Below are 22,126 nucleotides of genomic sequence, written 5' to 3'. Positions count from 1 at the left end.
CAATGAAAAATGAATTACCATAATGTATAATAAATAAGAATCGCCTCTTAAATCAGTCACTGGCTATGTTTGAGGGATCCCAGAGCCTTTTGCATTTCCAGAGCTGGTGTGTGAGTTAGGTCACAGTATCTCCAGGAAGGGTGGCTGGAAGGGTGGCTGGGCTAGAGGGAAAGGGGAATTTCTTTATATATATGTACATAGATATTTTGTTTTCTTTTTTTTTTTTTTTTTTTTTTTTGGGAAGGGATAGAGCAGAAGCATTCAGAGGAATGAGTCATGAGGACCAACTCTGGAGCTTGGGAATAACAGACAAAGCTGTGAAATAAATTTTAATAATAAACAGTGGTGTCTCAAGCTAATTAGTCTAGACAACCGGGTGGCAACACACTAACACCTTGGCTCACAATGAGAACCCAGAAATGTGTATTTCCACTGAACTGGAGCCCTTCTCCTCTGTTGCTTTATTTCAGTCCCCTCCCAGAAATCTGTGGGACTATCTCTGAAGCCAGATCTCATGCAGTGGTAAGATAGCCAAAGTCTTGCCCTTACGAGAAACTGAAGTATTTCTTCCTGAAAGTCCAAGGAGACATGAAATGTGAGTGCTGGCAAATGTGGGCAATAGCGGGAAAAATGTTGGATGAGAATAAGAAATTAGTTAATAATACTGTTATTTACTTTGCCTGAATTTCCTCACCCACTCTGGCAAACCTCTTCTGCTAAAGCAGCTGGAAGAGAAGCTGGGTAACTCAAGACTTCAATCACTAATGTCCAATATAGCGGAATATTAGTGGCAGCACATTTATTGTGGAGGAGCACTGATTGCAGGCAATTGTATTGATCCATTCAGCCACTCATTTCACTTTATTGGAAAATGAATTAATTCTGACAGGCTTTGGCAAGAGGTTATTACTTCGTAGCTTAATGCTTAATAAACTGTCATCTCTCCTTTGACGGTGTTGGCCCAGTTGCCAGCCAGCCTAGGGACACAGGGAAGATCTGAAGACTTCATTCTTCCCAGAAATTAGATTAATAAAAGGATAATTTGGGAGTAAATGAGAAGAAATACATACATGAAAGAAGTAAGCAAAGCACCCATCTGCAAATAGGAATAAAAATTCTCAAAAAGATAGAGAGAGGAATTGGAATTTAAACCTAAATCAGAAAATAACTATTTCACTGTGGCAAACCTTGGGACATCACCTCCAAAATTTTATAAATTGAGACTATTTCTGGTGATTTTAATGGTATAATTTGCTGTACTCTAGAAGAAGTTCTTAGCTTGTTAATTATCAAGATTTTGTGAATGTGAGGAAAATTCCATTTAAAAGAACCCCAACAAACGGCCTCCACAGAAAAAGCCATATCTGCTACACTCTACTTTGCTAAATGGGTTGGCTTGTTTACCTCAATCTATCTGCTTTCAGATGCTGAGGTCAGCCATTACTTTGAACAGTAAAAAAAAATTTCTCAGGCTGTGATAAATGCTTTGAATGCAGCAGGATATTTTTTTAAAAATTTTTGTTGCATTTTCAGATGTGATTGTATCATATTACATATGTTCTTCCAGCAAAGCTCTTCACGTTAACTCGATGTGCCATCTAAAAAAAAAGGAATGTATTTATTTTGTTTTCTGTGCTAGATTGATAATTCTGCTTCTACATCTATAGTATTTACTGTGTCAGATATTCTGGCCTTTCTGTGTGTACACTTAGTTTGTAGAGTCTGAAAGTTTTTGAAGGACCACAGCCACAGTTGCTTCGACTCTGGGTAAAAGTATACAAAAGATGGCCATGGGTGGTACATGAAAAGGTCTTGCACAAATGTGTGGAAACCCTGTGAAATCATTACTATTAATGTCTGAAGCAACATTTATCTGTGGCATAGCATGGATTCTCTATGCTAGAAAAGATTTGGCACTTTGCTGTTCTGGCAAACCTTCCTAGTGTAGCCACAGCTTATACTGGCAAGCTAGTGTTCTGTCTGTATGTATTTTATACCAGTTCCCTGAAAGAAATGTATTATACTGGCAGACTTCTTCCCTCTTCCACCCACATACAGCAGCATCTACTCTGGCATTCAATATACATCAGAAGTTTTGTCTATATATCTATTAGTGTGAGAAAAATCATGCTCGTTGGTAAAACAGAGCTGAAAGGAGGTCATGTAAGAGTAGGTCATGTAAGAGTTGGGTAGAAAGCTGTCTTTGCACTGCAACTCCATGGGAAAATTGTAAGCTTGTGTGCTTGATAAGACAATTTACCAGTGCCACTGGTGGCAGATCAGTACTCCAAGAATTGTACCTGCACTGGTTTGCTGCTACATTTTCCAGGTGGAGAACCCAGAGGCATTTCTTCTCCTGTGTTGCATAAGATTAGTGGGTGAGAAACTACTGCCATTGTTCAGTTTACTCTCACAAATAACCCTCTTTTCCCTTACAAGCCTTCTCTCCCCCCCTACCTCTTTTCCTGAGGGGATGTGGAGTTTGAAATGCTGATGGCACAGAAGTCCCTGTCTCTGTCATCTCTTTTTTATGGTTCTCTTTGAAGGGGAGAATTTCTCTGCCTGTGGCTGAGATAACAGAGAGATGCTAAGTGGTGGGATTTTTCACAGCACTTGACCATATGCAATAAAAGGTCAATTTAGACACACATCCCAGTGAACTTGGAAACATCTGAGTTTCGCTGGTTTAATGTGGAAATCAAAGTGTTTCAATAGCTCACCCAATTGAGCTATTACCTCCTAATTGCCTTTTTCTTCATTTGCCCCCCACCTCTTAAAAGCACAATGCCTTACTACTTACTTTTAAGTTTAGAAAATTGTGAGTAGATGACTGGGATTGATTCTTGCCTGTCTCGAGCACGAGAACAAGGGCTCACAGATGATGGCTGTGGGACCCAGGTCCAAACCCCCAAGTTCTCCATGAAATGAGCAGAAGAACCTCTGGACCAAAGACATTTTGGGTATTGGGTGTTCACATGGGCTTCAGCCAAGGCTGGAAAATGACTTATGTGAGAAACCCTCTGAGTGATACTGAGCAAACGAGACTGCGTTTGGGAATCAGTGGAGCTGTAAATATTTGGAGACCGTAAGAATGCTCCCAGTATTGGGTGTATTCAACACCTTTGCCTTTTTTTTTATTTCACTGTGTGCCAGCTGAGAGACTGCTGCAGACTGGATATGGGTTAGATGCACCCCAGTACAGCTCTTCTTATATTCTTGTGTATATAGGGGGTTAAATCAGCACAGAATTCAAATTTTTGAGCCAGAATATATTAATCTTGTAATGCTCCTACCATTAAGCAGTAGTTTGTTTTTTGCAGAAACACTCAGAAGTTAAGGTTCTTATCCAGGTACCGCCTTGATAAAGAATGCTTGGCACAGTTAAAATGTTCAGGTTTTGAGTAATATATTGTTAGGAGCTGGAGAAAGCAGCACACAATAAATTGTTTTTTGGTTTTGGCTTGGCACCTAAAGCCAGCTGACTGAGGCTCAGTAAAAGGAAATTTGGCATTGCTGCTATTTAGGGCGCTGGTTAAACGTGAGGATATGGAATATAAAAACCAAATCAGATAAATATTTCATCTTTGTAAGATGGTCCCTAGGCTCAGTCCTGCAGCTTTTGCTCATGCAGAACAAATTTCTTATACAGCTTATTCACATTAGAGGAAAAAATATCATGATTGGTCCATTTGCTTGTCAGGTTTAAAAACATTTCCCTAGCAGGAAGGGGCCCCGTTGCATCCTTCCTTGCCTGCCTCCTCTGTGCTGTCTGGGCCAGGTGAAGTCACAACAAATTCATCAGCCAGGAGGCACAGAAGGCCGGGCTGCTTGGGAACCATGGGGGAAGCACAGCCAGGGCTCTCCCAAAATATGCCCGAGCCCATGTGTGCGTGTATAAGCCCTTCTGCTCCAGCCTATGTCGCAGTGCCAGGCCGCCTGTCAGTAGCGCAGTTATTCATCAGATTCACTCTCCAGTTTCTGTTGCTTCATTGTTTTATTGATACTTTTTTAAACTTTTGTCTCTTTTCTTTGTTCTGCCTTCTCACCCATTCTTCCCTGTCTGTTCCCTCACACCCCCTCCCTCTCGTCTGGTTTTGTGTTTTCCCCTGTCTGAGGCAGGGGACTGGGCTGTGCCAGGGAGCCTGCTCAGGGCCAGGCATGGTGCAGGGCAGGAGGTGGAAGGGTCCCGGGAACCCCTGGCCTCCTACAGTGAGGGCAGCTGCATTTTGGCTCTTGACTTGCTGCTTCCCGGCCTCAGGGGAGGGAATGGGGCTGGGCGCTTCCTTGCTGCGAGGCTTTTTGTGGCCAACAAGCCCCTTGGGGACAGCACAGCCTCAGTGAATGCTGGTCCCCCTCCACCCTCAGCGGGTGGGGAAAGGGCAGGACCTTTGAAAGCCCTTTCAAATGGCAATCAGGACATTTGAGGGGTTGTTCACAAGTGGCCATGATATTCCTGAGTGTTTGTGCTTGGTGGCCACAGTGGTGCTGGGTGGCAGGGGAGCCAAGAGTGAGGGCAGTAGCGCAGGCCTGGCCCCAACTGGGCAGACATGTCAGGGCCTTGTGGCTAGGGAGTGATGCAGCTGCAGGGGCTGTGGTGAAGCAAATCGAGTTTCCATTTTGTCAGCACAAATTGTATCACTTCTTTATTTCTGTGCCTCTAAAAATATGGGTTGCCTCAGTTTGGAGGCTACCTTGCCCTCAGCAAGTAAATAAATGCCAACTAAAATAAAAAGGAAGCACAAAACAATAACAAGGCCTGCCACATGCCAGCTTTAGCAGCCCCTTGAGGCTGATGGGAAAGCAGAGGCTAAGGGCCGAATCCTGCGCTCTGCTGCTGGGCTGCTGCGAGGCCTCTCCACCCTGTGGCTGGGTTTGCGTGCTGCGGGGTGGCCATGGCCAGAGGGTCCCATGGGGTATGGCCAGCGAGAGCAGGCACCATCTCCAGAACGGGAGCAAAGGTGCTGTGGCCGTTGGGTGTACATAGGCAGTGGTGGTGGACAAGGATTTGGAAGTAAAAAGCTGTTGCACTGCATGACTAACGTGCAGAGAGGGCAGAGGCAGACCAAAGTTAGAATTAGTAAGAATCTAAGATTTTACATACTAAAATCAGTAAATAAATGTAAGTAAAAACCATACACACAGTGGTAATCTCATTTAGATCCCCTTGGCTTGCAAATTGCATATGAATTTGCCTAACTGAAACACCTGAAAACTGAGTGATAGTTTCATTTCTTACCTACCATTTTTTTTGCAGCATGTTTAAGGGTTTTTATTTTTTTTTTTCCTGTTAATCTGTAAATGAATGGATATATCACAAAAAGAAAAAAAGAAATACACCTTACCATTGAATGACAGGGGAATTTATTGGAAAACTCTCACAAATATATTTTTTTCTAAATAACATATTGCTACTAAAATAAGTTATAGAAAATAAGAATTACTTTTTTTTTTTAAGCACACTGAACAGTTAAATATTTAAGTCCTGAGTAAACTGAAGGAGATTCCACTATACATGGAAAGAACCTGAAAACAATGTTAATGGGACATTTATGTGTGAAAGAGGAGATATGCTTTGCATTAGCCGCAGCAAGGACACACTTGTTAGGAAAAAAAAAGTATATAGCAGATTACTTACCTCTGAAAAATTTACTACATGTGCTTTCCCATCAAGATGGTGGTAGGTTAAATGCATAATTTGGTTTTGCTCTATACTCTTTTTCTCTCTGATGTTTCATGCCAAACTGCTGTGGTAAAAGGAAGTCAAATATATTAAAGATATATATTTTAATTAAAAATATTAGAAGAAACATATTAGTGTTCCATTTTTCTTAATAGCAGATTGTTGGCCAACTAGGCAGCAAAGTTATTTATTTGGAAGAGGTATGTTATGCTGTGGAGTAATACTACATACAAGTAGGGCATTACATCTGATAAGTGGTTCTGTTGGCAACCTGCTTCACTTCTGCTGCATTATGGGAGCACTGGGCAGATCCTCCCCTGGTGCAAACTGGAATTGTCCTGCCAACACTGATAGGGTAGGGCTAGTTTACACCAGACAGGTGTCTGGCCCTGAAGTCAAAGCTATTGGTATGGCCCCATCTGATGTGAGCAGAAAGAAACCACTTCTGTGATGAACTAATTTAGGACTGTTATCTGTGAAGTGGTCAGAAGAAAATAAGGTAATGACACATTGCACATGCCAGCTTTTTTTCTAGGGTTGAACTAAGAGCTTAATTCCATAAAAGTTGTTTTTCTTGTAACTTTTTAAAAGCTTAAGTGACTAAACAAGGCAAGAAAACTAGTGAGTTTGGTCACAATAGTATCAGAGAGTATCAGAATTATAATAAAAGAGGTATTACCAATACAATCTAGGCTATTTTTATCATTTTCTTCCCTTCTTCCCCATCTTTATCAGTGTGTTTTATGCAAACCTGACACATTTATATATGTGAAACAGATGCAAAATGAAGCAGTTTTGTCTTCAGTTATGACCATATTTTTTCAATCATGGACATGATTTATGGAAATGTTCTTTGCTGTAAAAAAATTCTTTTAAAATCCAAACCACATTAATTATAAATCTAACATCCAATTTCTTTTGATACTTTTGGGAATGTGGGGAAGTAAATTTTAAATGCAAATAAACAGTTTCCTTAAAAAATAAGTATTCATTAAATGTTGAGATGAAACCAGAACAAGACTTCTCAGTGAAACTACTAGAGAATTCAATTAGATGTTGAGAAAATTAGCTCTCTTTTTAGAAAAATATTATGTGTCTCAGATTTCTATCTGCTATGGTATATTTGGCCCTCCTGGGGCCAGCCAAACTGTGAAAAGCTATTGATGTTGGCTCCGTGGCTGATCAGCCCATTCAGGGTTGAGCTCAGTTTACTGTGGAATAAACTCTAAACATTTTGGAGTTGAGAAAAGTTGTGCTGAGGTGTAGTAACTGCCTGAGACTGAGCAGTATCACCAGTAGAGACCAGGAGAATTTGTAAGGTCAGCAGCTGGAGAGAATGTTTTTCTCCTAGACAAGGCCAAACTATATAATATCCACAGCACTGCCAGCTATGACGACTTTATCACATCTTTTTAAGGCTTAAGGTTTTTCTTCACACCTCAGCATTTGAAGCATGTACAAATCTCAGTTTCCATTTTTTAAATAGCGGGTTTCTAGTCCTTGTGATTACAAGCAGAAGCTTGAAATCTTAACCCTAGAGGCTGAACACCCAGAAAGTAAATAAAACAGTCATATTTGCTTTAAGTGGCACTTTAAAGCCGATCTCATGATTTTGGAGGTCTCATTCATAATTTCTGAGTGTGTAGGTCTGGCTGTACTGAATACGAGGAAGCTAATTCAGTTTTACAGAATTAAAGCCTCCTGCCGGAAAGTCTCTGTGGTCTGTGGTGCTCTGGTGGTCTGTGGTGAACGGCTACTTCTTTCCACTCCCTATTTCCACCTGCTATTTCTCATTAAAAGACAGCTAAAAATAGTTGGTGTGTTTTCACTATATTCCTATTGCTTACAAGCAGTTACAGTGCATTAAGCACTATTCAGCATTGTGGGAGTGGAGATTCACATGTTCATCCTCTCCCTACCCCTTCAATTGTCTTTGGGATATTCTCTCAACTTGTATTTCATGCAATTAAGTATTTTTAAGGCATCTGTCTCAAGATCATTTCCAATGTCAGTATCGTGATGTTAAAATTCTTCATTAAAATGGGAAAGGAAGTGATTTTTGTCCAGTCTTTTCAGAGCAGGGAGTGCCACAGGTCTTTTTTGACCTGAGCTGGGTGAATGGCTTGTGCTTGGATTAGCTTTTTATGGAAGTTATTTCCCTAGCTCGCTGGGCTGTGACGGAGATTGGATCTCTGCTCTCATTATGGCTTCTGTGTAGCTGAAAGCTCTAATAGCCACAGACATGACAGGGAGGACAAGGGAGATTGGTTTCTGTGGAAGAAAAGAAGGAAGCCACAAGTCCTGGTATCTGTGTAAAACAAAAGCAGCATCCTGGAGTCTACAATTGATCCCCCAATAAACCAACTTTGAAAGCCCCAGCTTCCCCTGTTCCCCTCCTCCCGGTCTTCCTTTGATAGGAACAGGAGGTAGGAGCTTCCCAGGAGTGTGAAGATGTCTGGTCTGGGAAACATGAAAGAGGAAAGCTTGTGTTTATGTCAAATGCCATAGATTTTAGGGCTAGAAAACTGCTCTTTTTTTTTTTTTTTTTTTTTCCCCCCCCTTCTAATTAGAAGATAATATCTTGTTAAAAAGTATATGTTTTGAAGCTTCAAAGAGGGGAAAAAAACAAACCAAATCCTCCTCTTGGCCTATAAATGCAGTTAGAAAAGCTACAACAATTCATTGAAGTTTACTGTGATAACCTGATTGTGGCCTCAGTCTAGAAGATTTGGGAATTGTAGGAATCTTGAATCTCCCTGGCAGACTGTGAGAGGAGAAGTATGAAAATGTGGTGCAGTGCTGGCGGGGGGGTATGCAGCATTCCTGCACATCAGCAGTGTCAACGTGTGGACTTTATGACTGCTGTTTCTTTCTCTTCCATCAGTAAACACAATCTCTCCACTCCCTGAAGTTAAATCAAACCACTGTAAAGCAACTCATGAGTAACCAGGGTAAAATTTCCACTGAATTAATCATATATCTGGTCCAAAATATTTAAGATATAAACAAAAGAGGATAGAATAAGACCAGCCATGCTTGTAAACATTTCCAAAGTGGTTATTTTCCAGATAGTATTTGAGCCACAACTGGTGAAAAACGGTGGTTGCACAAAGCTAGCTTTGAAAGAGATGGATTGTCATCAGTTTACACCAGCTGAGGACATGATCCCACGTATTTTGTGATTGTCTCTTTAAAACATATCCAAATGTCTCTGGAAAATATTTTTCTGTTGGAAAAAAAAAAGGGCAAAAACATATCTATGAAAAAGTTGGGCAGACTTCAATAGACGTTCTGATGAAAATGATCCCACTATTTTTAAATAAAAGGAAGGGGCTTTAAATCTGCATCCAGTATCCTTATCTGGCCTTCCAGATATATATGAGAACAATAATTTGTGTGACAGTTTCCATTTTCTTCCTTGAATGTGTAATAAAAATCATAAGGACAAGTATTAATAAATCAGATCAAAACCAGAGCTGTTGAAGAAGCTAAAGACACAGTGATTTGGGAGAGACTAAAATTCCAGACATTTCAGGTGTCATTCAAACTCTTTATGATCCATAGCGGATATAGTGCAAAAGGTGGGGAGGCAGCAGTTCTTACAGCAAAAGGGAAAGTGGGTGACAAGAGACAGTAGAGTAGGTCAAGAGTGGAATATTCTAGATCCAAACTTGGGGTGGTGTACATTATCTCATTGTATCTAAAATCCGGATGCAGACTTTCTTTGAGAAGTTTGAACTGTATTGTTGCACAGCACCATTTTCTAGCGTCTTTCCTGCTTCACACATGGTCACCTAAATTCTGTTAAAATAATGAGCTTCAGATCAGCGGCTAAGAATGTCATTTATTGTTCTCCTACAGCACCTAGAGGAAGAAAGTGCATTTAATATGTTAAACTTCAAGGTTTTTCCTCAAGGCACCTGTTAAATATTGGTAGTGTGCAACCTGTATTCATATTTATAGAAATATTTGTAAGAGTGGCTAGAATCTATAGTTCTTATAAAGTTTTTGTCTGACACAGTTCCTGTAAAGGCTTTGACTGACACAAGGGCTGCGAGACTTTCTGACCTGAGCTTTGGGTGAAGGAAACATATGGAATGGTATAGAATAGTGTTTCATGTAAATGACTTTGAAGTATTTGGAAGACAACTGCGTAGAATACATATTTTCTTGGTTGTATTTTCCTTACCAGCCCATTAGCCATTTTTTGGTTTATTACATGCATTTTTCCCATGGTCCTGCAGGCCAGTTAGGGACTGATTGTTGTGAAGCGTGACTTGTAGTCAAACCAGAAAATCACCAACAGCATTTTTTGGATTAAACACTTTTTGAAAGAGTCTAGAGAGTTACAAAAGACAATTTATCAATTTTTACTGCAGCCCTGAAAGTTCAGATGAGGTGATAGGGCTGAACTGCTTGGAAAAGTATCTCAAAATTAATTCCCTGCCTCAGGTAGCTTCATTCCCAGGTTTTTTGAAGGGACACGTCTTAAACTGATAAGATCTGAAAAAATCCCAAACAAGTAATTTTTCACAGTGTTTCTCTAGCCTAGTAAAATATTTTGCTGATGGAGAACACAAGTGCTCCTATGACCTCTAACCTGCTGGTATGGGTGCTGGATACCAGAACTGAGTCCTTGCTTGGCCTTGGTTCAGAGCCAGGATCTACAAGGCAGTCTTCTGCAAGTCTGGCAAGCATCCTCAGCTACTAGACTATTTGTTATTTCTGGATGTGTCCCTGATTTTCATTTTGTAGCTGTCCTGCTTTGTATTAGCTAACTCTTCGTTAGGCAGGGAGGGAAGCAATAAGAGTTGGACACTCCAACCCTTGGTTTTGTCACTCCCTTGGTACTTTAGCCAGAGAAACTCCTAAACACTGGCTTACAAAGTTCCGGATAACAAAGCTGTAAAGCTCCAGCTGCCAAGATCAGGAATTTGTCTTCTCTCTGTTAACTTCAAAACAATCTCCTGCAGACACAGGACTGAACAGCTTTGTGTAGTTTAGCCCCCAGCTGTTTCCTCTTGGTGAGGTGGTGATACTGCTCACTTCCTGCTGTAGGTTGTTCATGTTACATAAATATATATGTAGGGGAGCAAGTCCTTAAATGCCACCATCAGAAGTTAGTCCAGATTGAGTGTTCCCTTCCTTGTGGCTATGGGAGGGGGTGGCGACTGATTTTTAGGCCAGTCTTGGAGCCTGGACTGGGACCTGACTCCAAGTAGTTAGGCAATTATCTGGAGCTATTTTTGCCAGCTTTATACTTCAAAAGGTAACACTTTGAAGTTTCATTAATTCTTGTTTCATAAGATCATGCCTCATTAGTGCATGCTTAATTAGTTCCTGCTCTTGTAAGCTGATGCTTTGAACCTTTAAAAGCTCATGCCTTTTTTAAAAAAAATTTTTTACTATGACAACTAACAAGTCTGTTTAATTGATATTGTACATTTTGTCGGTTCCCATGGCATAATAGTTGGTGAAACCTGCAATTTTATTACAAATTCCTGAACTTTTAAAATGTTCCTTCTAGTTAGTTCTCTATTCACATCCTTTGGGCAACACAAAATGCTTCGGTGTGGTAAATAGCGAACATTTGAGTAAACGTAATGCACTCAAGGGAGCTCATGCAGTTTTCTATGATGGTTTTAAAGATACCTATGCCAAGTCATACTCAGTTCCATAGGACTAGTGAGTTGTCTCTGGAGATAACGATTGAAATACAGGAGTGGCTGCCTCTGGGGTGGGACGCCCTTTCACTGTGAAAACTTGAACGTGCCAGTTGGAGTCCTTCAATGTGTCCACTCGGGCAGGAGAGCGAATGTTGTGCACAGCCCTTGTCCTCAGCCTCAGCAGAGCAAAAGGCACCAATCACAAATCACTCCCCTCATATTTGTTTTCACAAAAGACACAGTCTAGCACACTTATATAAGTACCGATTAAAAGGGTGAAGCTAGCAAGTTATGCTTTCAATGACTGGTGTGGAGTAGTTATATTTAGAATGATTAATTTTTTTTAGAGGAGCCAAGGGCTGTCCTTAAGTTTACAAGAGACCTCAGCAGCAGGTGGGAGCAGACAGCAGGTGAAGATTCATATCTCCCTGCAGAGGCTGAGAGCTGTCAGCAGAGCTTTCCGAACATTAGCGTTAAATAAGTATTCTATGCAAATAGTACTATTCCTTCCACCAAGACTTAAGTAATATATCTGGCACACTACCTGCAGATGACAATGACTTGTTTGTTTTATTAGATCATGTGCTATGCTCCCAAACTCAAATAAGTTATTCATTTCTGAAGAATGTCAACAGCTGATGAACGCTTGAACAGTTCACAAAAGCTCAGTGCTCTCTGGAAGGCTGGATCTGTTATTACTACAAACTGGTGCATTTAATTTGGTACATAACGTATAAAAATAAGGGCTATTTCTGCATCATTCACTTTTGTAATGCTTTTCCTTTGAGCTGGCAAGAGTAAAGTATATATCAATTACCATGACCAATGATAAACTTAGTCATATACACTGCAAAATTATTTACTATATTTTTTCAAGGAAGAGAAGTCATTGCAGCACAGGCTTGGTCTGTAGTTTGGATGGCGAGATTGCTTCAAGCTTCTGGCTAAAAATCTAGAGTGGGATTGCTTTGTTAACTTCTAAAGTTTGAGTAATGGATGAATTTAACTAAATCAGACAAAACACTCAAGAAAGATTCTACGTGCTTTTTAGTTTTGTATTTTCTCTTAGTCTCTTATATACTAATTGGGACTGTGAGTGTTACTTCACCAGATTGCTTCTAACTGTATTTGTTTGGATAACAAATTATCTTTCTGTAGAAAATATTTGCTTTTATGTTCTGAAGCATGGCTCATTTGAACTGTGAAAGCTATGCATAGATTTTATTTTTGTTCTTTTTAATAGGATGAATTTGCCATGTCTGCAAAGTGATTAAACTTACCTAATAAGGAGATGAGGACAGAGATAATATTTTTAAAGTTATGAAGCAGTTATTGGAAAAGAGAAATGGTCCTGAGTTTTTCAGCAGCTCTTCTAAAAAAGCTACACAGAAGTCGAGGTTCTCTTTTCTTAAAGGCAGAGTAGTTCTGTGTTTCTATATTTATTTCCAGTCAATTCTCAAAAGTCCAAAGACAAGCATCTGTGCATCATTGTTCTTACTTGGCAGAGGGGAAGCCTAAGGCAAAGTAGAAGACTTGAAACTTGCCAACAGCTTGCTGTAAAGCCACCAGAGCTGGGAGAAACCAGCAGGGTTTATATTTCTTCTATACATTTCTTATTATATGGTAGAACCAAGCAGTATCAAGCTGTACACACCCGTTTCAGTAATGTATTCTTATAAAGAAATCAGGTGTCAACTGAAGTATGAAATGGGAGCCTTTCATGAGAAGTTTTATCCTTTTCTTTCTAAAGATGTTCAGTCACTGCAGAAGCAATGGATTAATGTTGCCCAACTCTGAAACCACAACAGTCAAGAGAAAGCCCAGTGACAATTCCACACAGAGATGTGATTTATCACTGATTTTGTATCACCATTGCCAAAGGCACAGACGATGGAATAACAAAATTATCCACACATTTCTAGAAATTGTCACTCTGCCAAGTTGCAGCCAAGGTCTGGCTCTGTGTAGTTCAACTTCATGGCAAATATAGTCCTCAGGGTGCCCAGGTATGTTAAGGCATATTTGCTGATCTGTGTATGACCATGTGGGTTTTTTTACTACTACATTAGCAAAAACAGTGGTGCCATGCTCCAGGAATTAACTTTAATTCAAGGCAAAAAAAAAAAAAGAGACCTCCATCTGCTTGAAACACAAACTCTTCTTAATCACAAATAACATGTATCTTAGTGTGGAAGGTGTTTGCAAACAAAGTAAACTTCTTCAATGTCCATCATGAAGACAGAAATTACTAAGTGACACTGTTGCTACTTCATATGTGCCTTTAGCAGCCTTGTAGAGCTATTTTAATCAACCATTTTGATTAAAATTGCCAGAACAACAAAAGAGTTTTCATATATTACAGAGAATTTCTATTTTTCAAGCTCAGTCATTGTTATTCTTTACATGTTCTGCCATGTATGAAATGCTTGTATGAAGCCCTTAGAAAACAAGAGCAAGAACAAAAAAAGCCCCAAAAAGGAAAGGAATGCTAAAAATATTCACGTTTCTGCAACAAAGCACCTCCCTTATGAAGAAAGGCTGAGGGAGCTGGGTCTCTTTAGTTTGGAGAAGAGGAGACTAAGGGGGGACCTCATTAATGTTTATAAATAAATAAAGGGTGAGTGCCATGAGGATGGAGCCAGGCTCTTCTCGGTGGCAAACAATGATAGGACAAGGGGTAATGGGATCAAGCTGGAACACAAGAGGTTCCGCTTAAATTTGAGAAAAAACTTCTTCTCAGTAAGGGTGACAGACACTGGAACAGGCTGCCCAGGGAGGTTGTGGAGTCTCCTACTCTGGAGACATTTAAAACCTGCCTGGACATGTTCCTGTGCGACCTCACGTAGGCGTTCCTGCTCCAGCAGGGGGATTGGACTAGATGGTCTTTTGAGGTCCCTTCCAATCCCAAACATACTGTGATACTGTGATATTGCCAGCTTATCTTCTTGAATATTCAATAATTATCTGCATTAAATACCATTTCAATTGTATTTTCCTCTCTTGGTATAGAATCATATTTCCGACCTATGTATAAAGGAAAGCAAATTTCTTTCTCCTTAACCAAGTTCTCTCATAGATGAGATACTGTTGTCACCAAAGGCTCACAAATAATGGGGTTTTGTTAAGAAAACCGAGGAATGTTCCAAAACTGATAAATGCCACAAATGTCAGTGTAGACAATGATTAGAATGACTTTTCATCTGCTATTTGTTCAAGGCTGGATTATGTAAGTTTTCCCTTAAACATCTTTCCCTGAAAAGCACTTCTAAGACAAGTACAGGGAGGTTCCATAGCTTCATAGTTTTGCCAAGAGTGTGTTCAGTAGTAGTTTCAGCAAGAGTTACATATATTGCACATAATGTTGAACAAGAAATATTCTGATTGCAGACAGGTATTTTCTCTAGTACTGCTAAGAGAGTTATGTGAGACTGAGGAACATCCAAACTATTACATTTGGGAGACTCTACTTTGTCATTTTTATTCTATGTGTTCTTGTTATAGAAATGGGTTTAGCATATACTAAAAAAAGTTTTGTAGCTGAAACACAAACCCAATTCTTTCCAGTGCCTACGGCACAGCCATGTTTCAGCCATCGCAGCCTAGTCTTTCAGAAGAAATGCTTTCCAGTGGCAGGAGCAGATGGTGGTGAGAGCTGCACAGAAGGCCATTTTGAGAGAGTTGCACTGGTTTATGCAGAAGGTGCTAAGAGCAACTCTTTGTAGGAAAGAGCAAAGTGCCAAGGTGTGCCTGAGGCCTCGTGTAGCCAGCCGGGTCAGCAGGGTGGAAAGATCCCCAGTCATCAGCACAGCACTGCAGCAGTCAATGTGTTCAACATCTGCTGTGTCTCAGTGAATGCAGAACAAAGTGAAGTAGTGCAAAACTGAAAAACAAAAAGATGACATGGATGTTTGATGTGTTGGGTGGTGCTTCCCTTACACAGGGTGACTGGCAGCTACCTCCAATGGTATCAAGGTAAATCAATTAGGCAAAGAGAGAAGGTGATCTTTCCAGAGAAGCTGTGTTAGTAAAAAGAGAAAAAAATGCTAAATTATTGACTGCAGTCCATTGCATGATGTTTTCTGTAGCTCCAGTCATGATATCAGTGGTCCAAGTTTTGTCCTGATCTTGCGGAAGAAGTAGGAGAAATCAGTGAATAGATGCATTTCAGCCAGTCTTTCTTGCATTCCAGCAGATGTACATACAATTTTTATGGATTTAATACAGCACACAGGGGTAATGAAGACAGACTAGGGATGACTTGTCCCTTTTAGAACAGGAAGTCTATCAAAGATGGCCAGTGGTCTGCAGAGTTCTGGACTGAGAAAAATTCAGTTGTGTCTACTGCACTGCTGCCTCTTCATAAGCAATAGAGGGAAACCTGGACATAGTGTTACTGACAGAAAAAAGGTCAAACCGAAGGCAGCCTTGTATCTCCTTTTGTCCACTGCAAAGTTTATATTGCATACATTTATTTGTACCTCAAAGCCTAAGCTCATGTGTCTAGCTGCATTTATGTGAGCAACGAAAATATTACAGGAGCCCTGGTTTAGCTGAGCTCTGTATTCCACCTGCTACTTGAGCACTGCATTACTGACATCAATAAAAAATTTTGCTATTAGTGTTGAAGAAGGAAGAAGATCTAAATATTAGGTGGCTGCTTGAGACACTACTGTAGTTAAGAATTAATTTAGAAAGACCAGATGGCTCCTAAAGAAAAATTTATCTCAACTGAGGTGTTAAGAGGATTAAGGATTAAGTAAACACAAGATGAGAGGCTAGACTAAGGCCAAAATAAACAAATCTATTTAGTCAGGTATTAAAAGAGGAGATCAGAAGAAATGAGAGGAATTAGAAGACAGTGATGATGAAGGTGACTCACAGAGAATATTCAAGATACAGAGGTCACAGATGAGAGTTTCTAAACCACAAACTGGAATTCTTAAATAAAAACCAGATGACATGCAGAAAAAGAGGCCATGATGGCCAGATGGCAAAATTCTGTGAAGAACTGTCTGAGGACAAAAAAACAAAAAAAAGGTTAAATAATATTGTTTTGACAGGTGACAGAGAACCATGATGTGAAAAACTGTAACAAAGCTTGCAGTCACAAAAAGTCAAGGGTAGGAAAGCCCTAGGTTCTAGGCAAGGTGCTAATAGATTTTCCCAGGTTGAACGTCGGTACTAGGGATGACTTGTTCCAAGTGGGAACACGTAACACTTTGTATTAATACTCATTCCATTACCAAACAAAAATAATGGGAAAACTAATATAAACAACATGAAACTTTCTATTGTTCCATGGGATCGAAATCAACACTGGCAGCTTTTAGAGAAGGTTTTCAGACAGGTCAGAGCTCCTCAAAATGTTTTATTTTGGTTTGTTTTTCCCCACAGATAAATTAATAGTTCGATACAGTCTGGGTGGACTGGCCTGAGACACAGTTTCTAACATTTCATACAAATTTATATTTGCCCATCTCTTCACAATCAGTGTTGTTGTCCACTATCAGCTACAAGATGCAAAGTTATATTTACTAACTTCCATCATCATAAAAACAGAATTACATATTGTATGCACCCAAAAGCTGCATTTATCAAAGAGGAAATTCTATCCCCAGCACTCCTTATATTGGTTACCACCGTCTTTCAAACTCTGTGCCAAACATCCATGTTTCAGTAAACTTTGTTTTTCCATACTTGTTGCTCCCTCCCTCATTAGCACTAAACTAGTCACTAACGTGTGTGTAAGGCTCTCTAAATAGACTTAGGCACTTTAACTTGTAGGTCCTGAAAAAATCCCTCTGCAGCTTGTACCTCAGTTTGATTGTGCTCCTACATGAGTACATTTCTAACTGCAAATATCCCTGAACACCTAAAGAGCTGCTTCTGAACATGGGCAGGTCTTGCAGGTCCTGAGAGCCAGAGCGCTCACCTCATGGCTGTTCAGAACAGCCCCTGGGAACAGGTGGGTGCATGGCCTGGTCTTGCAGGAAAGGGCCTCACACAGAGCCAGACAAATCTGTGCTGGTGAAACCTCTGGGAAGGGAGGTAAGGAGAGGAGAGAGGTCCTTTCACCATTTGCCCAGAATTCAGATAACTCAGTTTCACTTCCTTAAAAGCATCAGAGAACACAAGCCCACATGCTCATGCTGCAGATGAGCACTTTGCTGGAGGTGCTGTGGGTTTTTGCCATTTCCTTCTCACTTAAAGAGGCGAGTGAGTGACAGCTGGTCCCCGAGCTGCTGAGTCACGCTGCCATGGGAAGAAGGTGGGGTTGGGGGCAGATCTCCAAGAGGCGGGTGGTCCAGGCACCAAAGAGCAGGATTCGCTACAAACATCCTAAGATAACTATCTGACTTGTGAGTCAGAACTCAAAGACACCAGGATTAACAAACTTAAAAGCAAAAGACTTAGCCAGACAAAGCTTGTGTATAATCCAGTATATACAGAAACTCCTCTTACACTGCCCAGCCGGTGAGCTGTAGTGCTTGGAGGGGACTTGTTAGTGGGAAGTGACTATTTCTGATGGTTATGAGAGATGAGTTGAAAGAATTGTGTCTATTTTCTTGCTTGTGAAACTTTGCTAGCTGTTTTGAACACGTATTTTTAACTTAAGTAAAATGGAAATTCGTTGAAACACAGAGGCACAGGTCAGGGAAGTATGTCCAGAAATCACTGGAGCCAATATGAAGTATCTATGCAATAATGCATAATTATGAAATATGTAAGCAGTCAGTGTGTAATCCCAGGCCAAACTATACTGTCCACTGATAGCAGTTAGTGCAAGATCGTATCTTTACATGAGCAAGATCCAACTTTTAATAGCGTGTTTTCAGGTAGGGGAGCTTCTTCCTTCTTTCTTAACACACCTGCTCAGAACCCATGAGTTCAATTTCTTGCTGATAATGCACCATGTTAGGTGATTTTGGCAATTCTAACTTGTAGTTTAAAAAGACAACAGATCTGCTTTGTGAGCTGTGCATTATTTTCTTCTTCTCCAGCTGGGGAAAGAAAAACATGTATCTTTATCAAAGGGAGAAATGAAACAGCAACGAAGGATGTACTTGATGATGAGCTTTATTTCCTTCAGAGAACTATTCTTTGGATTCAACTTCTTTTCTAAGATAAAGGATTATTTAGATTTCCAAATGCCAACAAACACTACTTAGTTAATTAGAGCTATTTTATGGGTACTTGTATCACTTTATTTCCTACAGAGACGTGTCTGGGGGATCATGAGAATTTCCTCTGACAATTTGCTGTTTTATACGTAATCTGTACTACTGTTTTTTTTCTAAGGAATACCATACATCTACCAAAGCTATACCATTTTATTATTTACAGCAAGACTATGTCTATAAGAAGATATTGCATGTGATGAAAATCCTGGGAATCAGGATTTTTCTCGTGCTACATCATATGCTAATTAATTGTTTCTAACTCTTGGCACAAAACAAGAAGAAAATCCTAAAATCAGCATATCTGCTTTGTAGCAACCCCAAGGTGTAACTAATATTAGCATAGTATTATGGTTCAAGCAGGGTGGGGAGAAAATAAATTCATAGCTGAGCCTATTTAGGGGGAAAAATGTTCAAACTTAATATACCACCCACAAGGAAGCCAGAAGCCATGTTTGCTGTTGTTAAAAAACAACAAACAAAAAAACCCAATGCGTGCTCACCCTTTTTGGCACTGCAGATCAGAGCCAAGGGATAACATCATGTTGTCACACTCTGAGTGAGTGAAATCATGTTAGCAAGCGTTTTTATCTGAGTGTTGGTGACACCTAACAGATCTTCCCCGGGGCACTGACAGGTCACAGGTTTGTTAAGACTTAGGGTATTTGCTTTCCTGTAAAACTGTGATTCCTAATGATATGTAGAAAAATGAGTTTTATGAATCATTTTGCTGGTGTTAGGTCGCACATACACCATCATACCTGATCTGCCATTCAGACACTGGGTCCTGTGCTTGCAGGTGTAACTCATAAATCGTAATGTGGGACTGAAGCATTGCAAACCCCAGGAGAAGCACAGAGAAGGGTGAGAGGGGCAGGAAGCAGGGCAGCCTGTCATAGGAAGTCAAATGGGTAAAATGGGAGTAGGAGAAGGAGAGTGCCCAGATAAGGGGGAAGAGGAAGGAAAGGAAAAGAGAATTAGTGAAGAAAATGTTCATCCTGTGACAGCTGTGTTGTTTTCCTCTGATTTCTGTCCTTTGGAAGTGTAATTGCAGTTTTCAGATAAAGTCATGATGACATGGTGCATTCTGAAGCTCATCTGTGGTCCTAGGCCATTTCCAAAAAACTGCATAAACCCCCAGATGATCTTGCAGTAGTGCTTATTGGCAGAGGAAAGGATCAGTGATGATATTTCTGTCAAGAAATAGGTATGAAGTCTTCATATTGCACTTGATACCTGTACTCCTGCAGACACAGACTGAGCAGGAATGGAGAGGGGAAGGAAAAGCTTGAGAAGTTGTCTGGCAGGTAATTGTTTGGTGTAGGCATTTACGTAAAAGCTCTATTTAAACTTTCCTTCACTACACTTGGATGCACTATCACATTATATCTGTAAGAGTCCTTGTCCCTGCTAAGATGTTAGCTCTAGGGCATAACTTTTAAAATGGGTCTCTTTTTGAACTTAGTGGAGCTTCTTCCACGCTTCAGACTAAGCTGGCAGGATTGGAGGCCTGGTGGTGTGACAAATAGCAAAGGACCCCTAAAGAGCTGGAAAGGCCAGATTCCAGCTCTCATCAGAGGGCACCACGTTGCTGCACAGAAATAGAGGAGGGTTTGCACTAATTCTGTGATTTCTCCAGCATGGCTCATGTCTCCTGCCATCCCCAAAAATAATAATTAAAAAAAAAAAGCAAATGAGGAGAAAACAATAGCAAAGCACATCTCTTACTGCGTTTGGGAAGTGCCAAGCAGATTGTGGAGGCTGCTTGAGGAAAAAAACCTAGCAAATGACAGTGATGAGAAGTTAATGAGGATCAGGACACTTGGCAGTAGAGGTTTCTGGGCTGCAGGAGGGAGGGGGGGGGCTCTCAGGAGGTCCCGATAAGCATTAGCAGTTTTGGATGCTCAGCCAAAACTTTTGTGGTTTGCCTGTTAGTACTGAATCTCTTTTTTGTTCAGCCGTTACTTTATACTGTGCGGTCTGGCTAGCAGTTGTACAACAGCATTTAAAATATACAACATGCTGTGAGACAGAATGCAGCTACCTTGTCAAAGATGCCAGCATTAAATTACAAAGAGGCTAGTATGCACCATATATAGGATATAGCCATTTTGCCTGTAAAAGACCAGATAGCCAGTTTCTGTTATGGTTGAGTTTAGGATGCAACAGCTGCCTTGAGTACAGCAAGGGAGGGTGAGGGAAGTACAAGGAAAGGGAAGTGGATGGTCCCATTTGGGTCTGGCCTGGGAGAGCCAGAAAGAGAAAAGGTTGGTAATCTTGTTTTGGAATGAGTAAAATGGAAACAAAAGTTGTTGTATAATGTTTCCATAGTGCTCACGACATGAAAGTGCTAGGGTTGTTTGCAGGGTGAATGTAGCAGAGACAGTGATTATGCTTTTTGAAGTGAAACAGTGAAGAAGCTCTACCTTTAGGTGTGGGGTTTGACTTTCTGTCATTTTTTTTTAATTTGATGAAATTGATTTATTCTTGAACATTATTGACTTTGAGAGAAAATATATAGAGTAGGGCATTTGAACAACAACATTGCTGTGACACATCATAATCTTTTGTGCTCTGCAATGAGTCCTCCTTTTCTTAGTAGTAAACTCTGTATTAGTGAAAATAAGTTCCATATTTGTAAAGGAGGTTGAGCTAAAGATGCAGCTACCCCAGAAGCTGTGTAAGAATTAAAGAGGAAAGCTTAAAAAGATCTCATAAGAAAAAAACAAAGACACTGGATTAGCTTTGAACCTGGGAGTTTCCCACACCGCAAATCAAGTGCATTGTCAGAAAAAGCACAGGTGTACACCACATGTACAGGTTAAAATGTGGTCCTGAGTGGTGTGATGACAGTTCTGTGTTCATAATGTATATATCCCAAAGAGTACTTGTACATCTGTTATAAATTCAGGTAAGATAGATATAGGAAAGTTTCTTTCTAAGTTGCGATATTGTAAATAAAGCTTTGCCTATTGGTATCAATGAAATTTTTATTATGTGAATTTGGCCCAGAGGTTTTCATTTTCATTGTAATAATAGTTTTGCAGACACTGGTATTTAAATACTTATGTATCTCCCTCACATTAAGACATGGAGAAAGATTATCTTGAGAATTTGCTGTGGTTTGATAAGAGCAGTGAGGAATTCTCTGCAGTAGCAGGTTTGTACTATGGTGAGGAAATAAAATAAAAGGGCTGAAAAACCCTTGGAGGTTTCACAGCTTTCTAAGTGACTAAAACAGCATAAATGGCGGAGGTAGGTTAAAAATAGTCCAGGAGTTTGAAGAAAAAAAAAAAACAACATAAGCTGTTTATGTGACATTGCAAAAAGAAAAATGTTTTTGCATCAGAAACGGGTAATTTTGGTAATTATGGAAAACTGGTGAGTTTTTTGGTTGCAGTTTTGCCTCACACTCCCCACGCCCGCCCTCCCCCCCAATTTTTGGCTCTGTGGCACAGCTTTAGCAGGGTCCACATTCAAGGCTGGCACATGATCTAGCTTCAAGGGGTGAAGAATTTTGAGGTGCAGGGTGTAGGGGATTGAACCCTTCCAAAAAAAGGCTCTGATGCCTGTGTTTGTGAAATCCACCACCTTGGCTCCTG

General features: G+C 40.3%; 1 long non-coding RNA gene across 8 annotated transcripts in view; it reads right to left on the bottom strand.

Annotated features, from left to right (window-relative positions):
* Window positions 1-4,809: 4,809 nt before the first annotated feature.
* LOC110356443 (uncharacterized) overlaps window positions 4,810-22,126 on the bottom strand; it is a 71,779-nt gene continuing 54,462 nt past the window's right edge. For 5 of the 8 annotated variants that reach the window (XR_010475074.1, XR_010475066.1, XR_010475067.1 and 2 more), the window contains one exon: window positions 18,387-22,123. This is a non-coding gene — a long non-coding RNA (uncharacterized LOC110356443). The other 3 variants (XR_010475073.1, XR_010475071.1, XR_010475070.1) reach the window with 3 other exon arrangements.

Source organism: Columba livia, chromosome 10 (assembly GCF_036013475.1).
Source record: "Columba livia isolate bColLiv1 breed racing homer chromosome 10, bColLiv1.pat.W.v2, whole genome shotgun sequence".
NCBI lineage: Eukaryota > Metazoa > Chordata > Aves > Columbiformes > Columbidae > Columba > Columba livia.
Note: the sequence above shows the minus strand (reverse complement) of the source record. Positions and strands in the feature narration are given on the sequence as shown.